The following is a 9,174-nucleotide window of genomic DNA, read 5'->3' as shown; positions in this document are numbered from 1 at the left end:
TCCAAGCTGCAAACTGGGAATAACTATTCCACATTTTGACAAATCATAACTGAGTCCCATCAAAGAAAGAATATATTAATTTAGAGTACAAAGTAGACTAATTGCCATTCTCTGAACTGCTAATGATGTACTTTGCTGTATAATAAAAAAGCAGTATAAACAAGAATATAATTCTAATTGACATTGAAAGCAGTGTGATTAAAATTATGATATATTTTCATCTAACCTATGATTTTATGATGTTCCTTTTAAAATAGTTTCATCTTGGAAAGTTAGATTTCTTTTATGTCTGTCCATAGTCAAACCTCTATCTGAAATACTTAAGTGATCTATCACTTTTAATCCATAGCTTATAACACTGACATTTCCTGAAAAACTTTCATACACGCTATTTCTATTAATTTTCATAATAGGGTGGCAAGAGAATTATTGATTAAAATTTATTTGCCTAATGATAGACATTTGATTATATAACTCTAGTTTCACTAAAACACATGCGCTTGTCTACTGTGGAAACTGCCACCCCATAATAAATTACAGGTTTACTTTGTGTTTGGGAAAATAAAAATAGGGAATTGGAAATGTGAAGCCAGTATAGTAATGATCCCAGAAGACACATCAATTTATAAGGTCTGGGAGGTAGTAAAGAAATTACCCATATTGCATGTCATCCAATTTGGTCAAAGTTTGTCTAGCAAACCATCATGTGGGTATACTGAAAGCCCTTGTTTGATAAGTAGTATAGCCTCTAGAAAACATCACGTTGAGCATAGAATTGAGAAAAACAATAGACACATTTCCACAGGGAAGGAAAATTTTCAGTTTGTGTTGAATTCATATGCAATTAAGAAGAGTTGAATATGATTTTTTCTTCAAAGAGGTAGAGAAATCTCATGGTACGAATGATCTGAAGAGCCAAAGCAGTCTTCCTTCCTCAGGGGAGGAGTCGTCCCAGTGAAGAGCTTAACCAGATCATAGACAGAACCCTTCTCTCTCTTCTTGCCCATGTGACTTGAAGCTGACCCCATTGAGATTTAAGCTTTGGAGTGAGATTTTCTATGGTTAATTTATGAGAGGGATTAGATTTTTTCTTGTTATTGTTTATTGTGCCTAGGAAGGAGAAGGAGGCTAATGTTTTTTAGAATACCAATGATATCTGAAGAATAACCTTCCATTTTACTTGCTTGCATTTCTTTTTTGTTCTTTCTTTCTTTCTTTTTTTTTAAGACACATTTATTCAGCATCATGATCAGACTATTACATTTAGCAATCAACAGCGTAGGTGAAAAAGGTCTATAGTAAAACCTTTTGTTGGAATGTTTTACACTTTCCACAGAACAGAAACTAAAATAACCTGTTATACAATTAGTCAGAAATACAGTCCTGGAGTTTTTGCCCACACACATGAGTATTGTCTAAAACATCTCTTCTCTGTAGCAGCTAAGCCCTGCCATCACTGTGCTTGGCTGAATTCACAAATCTGTTGTAACCTGTAGCTTTTCTGTCACTTCTCTGGCTCCTCTCCTGCTAAGCTTTGTTTCCTGGCTGTAATTAGAACTTCTGCCACTGCCATAGCTACTGCTGCTGCTGGAACCTCCATAGCCACCTTAATTTTGTGGTTTAGCAAAGTACTGGCCTCCACCACCATAAGGACCAGAGTTCCTTGCTTCCAAAGTTCCTTCCCTTCATTGGTCCAAAATTTGAAAATGGGTTGTTGTAATTGCCAAAATCATTGTAGCTTCCACCACCTCCAAAATTGCTTCCGTCATTGCCAAATCCATCATAGCCATGCCCACTGCCACCATATCCACCACTACCATGGCTGTCATCAAAGCCACCATGACCACTGAAGTTCCCTCCTTGACCAAAATTGTCATTGCTACCAAAACCGCATCCACACCCACCACCAAAGTTTCCAGAACCACTTCGACCTCTCTGGTTGGATGAAGCACTAGTCATCTCTTGCTTCAACAGGGCCTTTCTTATGTCATAGTTGTGGCCATTCACAGTATGGTATTTCTAAATAACAATCTTATCCACAGAGTCATGGACATCAAAGATAACAAAAGCAAAGCCCCTCTTTTTTCCACTTCGTCTGTCAGTCATAATTTTTATCAGTTCAGTTTTCCCATACTGCTCAAAATAATCTCGTAGGTGATGTTCTTCAGTGTCTTCTTTAATACTACCAACAAAGATCTTTTTCACAGTTAAGTGGGCATCTGGTCTCTGAGAATCTTCTTTGACACAGCTCTCTTAGATTCCACAACTCTTCCATCCACCTTGTGTGGTCTTGTATTCATAGCAACATCCACTTCCTCCATAGTGGCATATATGACAAACCCAAAGCCCCTGGATCTCTTAGCGTTTGGATCTGTCATTACCACACAGTCGGTTAGTGTTCCCCATTGCTCAAAATGGCGCCTCAGACTCTCATCCATTGTTTCGAAGCTCAGCCCTCCGATGAAGAGCTTTCGCAGCTGTTCTGGCTCCTAGGGAAACTCTGACTTAAACATGATGGCAGGGTGATGAGAGCCTTCAGTGATGCTTCTTTGGCAGCGTCAAAGAGCAGAAAGTACTTGCTTGCTTTTCTATAAGGTAGATTTTCTCTATCACCCCAAACATTTTGGAGAGAATATTGTACACACACAAAGACAAAAACAAAAATGTAGGAGAAAGGATAAGCTCACCTTCTCTCTTTCATATTTATTTATTTATTTATTTATTTATTTATTTATTTATTTATATAATGTTAAAGCAAACTTTTCTTTTAAATTATTACTACATACTGTGGTAGTTTGAATGAAAATGGCTCATAGGAAGTGGCATTATTAGGAAGTGTGGCCTTGCTAGAGTAGGTGTGGCTTTGTTGGAGGAAGTAGATTACAGGTGGTAGGCTTTGAGGTCTCAGATCCTTGGGCTACACCCAGTGTGACAGTCTCTTCCTGTTGTGGGTGCATATGTAAAACTGTCAACTCCTCTAATAACTATATCTTCTTATGTGCCCCCATACTTCACACCAGCATTGGTGGCTGGCACTTTTACTGAATAAGCCACCATCTCATTAGTTCTCTCATTTAGTGTTCTGATCTCCCCTCTTTCTCACTTAGTCTTCATGAGACAGGTTTTAGAAAAACTCGTATCTGTATATGCCATTAGTAAAAGATGATACAGGGACCATACATATGCTACATTCTTCAGGAATTTATATGAGGTTTAATAGACAGGAAAGATACTCTTGTTAGTCTTACATAGGTATTAAAACAAAGGGCACGTGCCATGCTGAAAGAAATGGAAATTTGTCCACCCACCATAGCAATTATTTGGCAACCCCTCAAAAACAAAACAAAACTCTACAGCTATTATATCATTTCTCTCTTCCACTCCTCATCAAAGTTATATAACAACAACACAAGCATTGGCAATTCATGTTTACTGCTGTACTGTTCACAACTAGTAAGTTATGAAACCACCCTGGGTGTCGGTCAGTGTGTGAGTAGGGAAGCACATGAGCTATGTATACGCAATTGAGTATTATTTAACCATGAAGAAGAGTAAAATGATGACATTTTCAGGAATGTTGATTGAAATAACTATGGTAAGTGAAATGAGCTAAACTCAAAAAGCACAGTGTACTAAGGAATGTTGAGAACTAGAAAAAATACTTTTTTTACCAGGGATGAGCTCCCTAGTTGGTGTATATTGTATTTACATATCTAGGCATATATATAATCACCACAGTTTTTTAGAGAGACCAAAAGAGAGGTTTATGGGAAATATTGGATGGAGTGAAGGTAAAGGGAAGATGATGTAATTCTATTATAATTTGTAACAAAATAATAAGAGTATTTTTTGGAAGCTAAGGATCAAATGTTTTCTTTCAAATGAAGAATTCAGGAAAAATATACATACAAGTAGTAGTGGGACTATGAAAAAGGTGGAGGATGATGAGGGGAAATGAGGAAAGGGGCAAATGGGTTATAGGAGGGTTCACAGACTAAAGTATGCGTATTCAAAAAGTCATTACAAATTCCAAGTGTTCACAGAATTACTATGCACCAATGTTAGAAAGAGGGAGATAAGGGAGGGTAACTTCAGCTCTAGTGAGCTGAAGTTGTCCTATGTTGCTAATCAATAAGTATTTATGAGTAGTAACGCTGTATTGATTGTCATGAGTTATGTTTAAAGCAATGTTGTAAGTCGCTTCTACATTAACTTAATTTACATAAGTAAATAGAAAAAATAGGTGTTTTTTAAAATTATCTTCATTTTAAAGAAGAAGACTTTAAAACTTGATTTGATTTCATTATCTTCTAGGGTGTAACCACTGGTAAAATACCCATGCTCTAAGAGGGCTATGTGGGGTGAATATTATCAGAATATTTTATGTATGTGAAAATATAATGATTTTGTTGTGCTAATATATGCCAATAAATCTCTTTTCAAAGGGCCTTTCTTCAGAATCTTTCTCATTCACATGTTGGGAAAGAGTAACTGTAACTCATCAAAGCCATCAAAGCACCTCTATGGAGTCAGCATTTGGAGGATATATATTATCAAATTAGAAGCAAAAGGCAAATTTGAACTTCTCTGGTAACCAGAAAGCAATTTATTTACCTATGACAAAAAAAAAATACTCTCCAGGTAATGACAATAGACTCTTAGCTGAAGGACATGTTGTCTACTATGTCCAGTAAACAATGAACAGCCCTAAAGTCAGCCAAATAACATAGCTGAGCCCATAAATACTGCAAACACTGGATGACCAGGCAAATAACTAAATAACTAAAGGAAATGTCTTAGGGTTTAATTGCTGTGAAGAGACACTGTATCGAGTGAGTTTACAGTTTCAGAGGCTTAATCCACTATCATCATAATGTCAAGTACGGAGATGCACAAGCAGACATGATTTTAGAAGAACTGAGAATTCTACATATGCACCCACAACAGGATTAAACTGCCACACTGGGTGTAGCCCAAGGATCTGAGACCTCAAAGCCTACCCCCTGTAATCTACCTCCTCCAACAAAGCCACACCTATTCCAGCAAGGCCACACCCACTCCATCAAGGCCACACCTCCTAAAAGTTCCACTCCTTATGAGCCTATGGAGCCATTTTCATTCAAACTACCACAGTACGTAGGAACAATTTAAAAGTAAAGCTTTTTTTTTTTTTTAAAAAAAAACATTATATAAAGAATATTATCAAATTGAAAAGAAGTGGAAACAAACATGAGAAATCAATAAAAATTGTATGGATGACAAATACAATATTTAAAGTGTAAACTGTTTTTTCACATTAAATGACAGAATGGAGGTGAAGGAGCACAAAGCCTTATTAGTTACAGTTCTCTGGAGACACCAAATGATTGAGTATATGTTAAGAGGGTTTAGGATATGGGCTTCTACAACACTGTATAGATTACCAGCTATGGCTACTTTCACATTGGAAAAGTGAGACCTCGTAACTGCTTAGTTCATGAGGCTGGACATCTTAGCAGTCCCAGTCAGGCCCGGAGGGCCTGGTTTATCATTCCATGTAAGGAGACTGAAGAAGTTGGGCCTGATGTCATTGAAGAACTAGCCATTGAAGTAACAAGGCAGATGAACTTGTGAACAGGATAGATGAATTTGGTAGACATGAAGGCATCCCATTTCTCTTAGACCTCCTTAGGTATGGGCTGTCACTGGGAAGTGTCACCCATATTTAGAGCGGGCCTTCCATCTCAGTTAACTGCAAAAGAGAACCCCTCACAGGAGTCTCAAAAGGCTAGTCTCTCAGCTGATTCCTGCTCCAGACAAATTGACAGTAGAGATTAACAATTACAGTCATTAAATCTAAGATACCCAATAGAAAATTTCTATTTGCTTGACATATAAAATTTTGGCTTTCATTATGATATTTTCACAGATTGATCATGCTAACTTCTCCACTGCCTTATCTAGCTTCTCCTAATTCCTTCCTCGTGATCCACTTTCCACCCACAAATAGTTCTCTGTTTGCTTTCCGAAATAGTCAAATTCCACATGAGGGAAAACATATGACACTTTCTTTTTCCCCCTCTTATGTTCCCCTCTTTTTCCCTTTCAGCCCCTAGACCTTAGCACAGCTGACACCATGATGTGAGTACTATTTAGGTCATTGAATCCAGCACATAGGCAGCACTACCTGCCAAATGAGAACAAAGACTCAATCCATCAAAGTCCATAGTTCTGGGAAAATTTCTAAATGTACTAACCTTGCTTTTTGGCTTCTTTAGTTTTGCTTCTAGCTAACTGTAATGGCTGACTGAGATGTGTCAGCCCAGGATGTGTTTTTTGTGTTTAAAAGCTCAAACTGAAAAAGGCTTGGGGCTGTACTGTGGTTCTAAACACCCAGTGCAGTCATCAGCAGGCTAATAAAAATTTTCTATTGGTTCAAACCTGTATCTGAGTAGTCTGCTGTGGTGGACACCCCACAACAATGGCCCCCTTTCAGCTGTCTCCATGTCACACATGATTGGGAATGGAGAACACTTTTGAGACTTCCAAGCCTGACCCCAGTCACATGCCTCCTCCAACAAGAATACACTTCTTAATCCTTCCCAAACTGTTCCATCAACTGGGAAACAAGCATTCAAACATATTAGCCTATGGGACCCATTTTCACTTAAACCACCACACAGTGTTACATTTTTTTAGATCTTCTTACTTGTATAGCAAGCACTTTTTACCCAGTGAGAGATCTTTCTAGCCACATTTTTTAGCATTCTATTTTCTGTTTCCTTTCTGAATTTCTCATGTACTTTGAGGACGTTCTTCTTCAGGTCTTGATTTTCTTTCCTCATTTATGTGCTTGTCTTTTTTTTTATGCATCTTGAAGTTACTGATCAGTTTTCAGTGAACATTTGAATAGTTCTTCATCTGGTATTTTACTCATTTAAATATGTTTGGGTTTGGTAACTTTGGAGTTGTGATCTTCTAGAGTCCTCATATTGCCTTGCTTCTCCATGTTTCTCGTGTTTCTGTTTTGTGATTTGTGCATCTGTTGGGATGGATATCTCTTTTAGTTTTATGTGGGTGTTTTCTTAGTGAGCAATTCTCACTTGAAAACTCAGTCTCCAGTACTATTCAGGAAGTAAGAAATAAATTGCTGTAATAGCAACAGCATTGAACCAAGCCAGAAGAGAAATATGCTTTAAATCAAGTAAAGCCAATAACCATAGAAAAGGAAGTGGCAAAAATAACATACAGCAAGCTATGAAGTTAAAAATTGCTTAGTGTAAAATTAGAAATCATAATTGAAGAATAGGGGCAAGAAAGGAGTAAAAGAGAAGATGAATCTAGTTTTAAAAAAGAGAACACAGGAGAGCAATTTTAGGGAGAAGGACTAAAAAAGGGCAAAAGAGTAAAAACTATTGAACAGTAAAGGAAAGCTGTATACAAAATTACACAATTAAAATAAAAAATAAAAATCTATTGGCTGCCTATAAAAATAAAATAAGCATATAAGAGAAGGAAACACAAAGATCAAAAGAAAATGAAACAAACAAACAAACAACAAAAGCAATGTACACCAACACCTATCTTAATCTTCAAATGTTGGAGACTTTCAGGTGAAAAGCATTTGAGGATTTCTGTTTCCTCCAGTTCAGACTGGAGTTGTGACCAGAGTGGCTAAGGGTTAGTTACTCAAGAGTACTGCAATTGCTTTAGTGGATTTCGTTCATCAAACACCATGATCTTTAGCTTCACAGTTTGTGGATTTGGCAGGTTATCACAAAAATATGAGTATTCTTCAATTTCTACTTTGGGTGGCTAATATCCATGTTAATATGCATCTTTTGAGTATGTGTTGGGGAAATCTAAGATTGATTATTGTAAGATCCATCTCAGTGCTTTGTGACTGTGTTTAATATTAAATATTATGTGGGAAAAGAATGCTAGGCAGTTTGTCCATAAGGGCTGAGCTCTAGACTTAGTCCTGTCAGTAGTATACTCTACAGCAGAGAGCAAGCTGTGAACTTCAAGTTGTAGTCTGACTTCTGCATCAGAACTATTTAGTTTCCACAGTTATTATACTTACTGCTCTCAGACAACTGATTACGTGGTAGAACACTAGCCAGAAAGTTAGAGCTGAGCTCCTCACTAAAGAGGGTGGTGCCTTTCATTACTGAGCTTTTCAATGTCTTCCTTTCGTATTTTCCTGGTTGTCCAGTGCATGTGTCTAGCCCTTTCCCATATCCAAAATAATATCATGTAGGTAGCCCCTACACAGGGGGATGTGTGATGGGCTGGGTCTGGGATTCCCAACCTTTTGATTGTTCCTTGCTATTAGGCTTGCACAGAGCCTTAATCTTAAATCATGGTTACCTTCTCAAGATGGTGTCCAGCTCCAGCCAATCCTTCTTTTCTAGTTCAGACTTGTCATTCTTGAGTTGCAGACTCACTAGAATCCTCAGTAGATATAAGGTTTGCAGTAACTGTGAGCTTGTCCAGTGGACATGAGGATGGCTGATGGCTTCATCTGGAATGCTTGGCTTTTTGCTTGGATAGGGATCCTGTTTCCTATCCCCATGCCAGCAACTCAAGAATTTTGGGCCATGGGCTGTATATTTCCCCTGGGTTGCCTTGATATTCCATATTATTCAGATGTCTTGTCTCCTTTTTGATTTTTTGATTCTTTTTCTCCATTGGAAAACACTATATTCTTTGTTTTTCTGACTTTTCTAAGTATGTCCATGGAGGCAGCAGCTTCCAATTCAACATCTTTACAAGAATTTAGATTGCCATTTTAAATATGTTCAGTGTTTTAAAGGGAATACAAACTAAAATGAGAGACTTACGGAGAGTTTGTGAGATCCTTGATTCAATCCTAGTATCAAGACAAACTGAATACCTAAAATGATAAAGGGACATATAAAATGATATTTTTCCAAATAAAGAATATAAACAAAATGATACAAGTTTCCAAGTTTCATTTACTTCCACTTCAGAGTCCATCATTGAGGGAAATCAGGGAAATATTTCAATCAGGGAAGGAACCTGAAGGTAGGGTCTGAAATGGAGACCATAGAGGAATGTTGCTTACTGGCTCATGTCCCAGGCTCATATTCAGCTACCTTTCTTAGACTTCTCAGGACAACCTGCCCAGGCTTGGAACCACCCACAGTGGGATGTGCTCTCTCTTATAAATGA

The 9,174-nt window shown here is 37.6% G+C and overlaps 1 pseudogene; it reads right to left on the bottom strand.

The window, feature by feature from the left end:
• Positions 1–1,472: 1,472 nt before the first annotated feature.
• On the bottom strand, positions 1,473–2,513 carry LOC114622703 (annotated as a pseudogene).
• Positions 2,514–9,174: the final 6,661 nt, after the last annotated feature.

Source organism: Grammomys surdaster, unplaced genomic scaffold (assembly GCF_004785775.1).
Source record: "Grammomys surdaster isolate TR1022 unplaced genomic scaffold, NIH_TR_1.0 191, whole genome shotgun sequence".
Taxonomy (NCBI): Eukaryota; Metazoa; Chordata; class Mammalia; order Rodentia; family Muridae; genus Grammomys; species Grammomys surdaster.
This window is presented reverse-complemented; position numbering and strand designations above follow the sequence as displayed.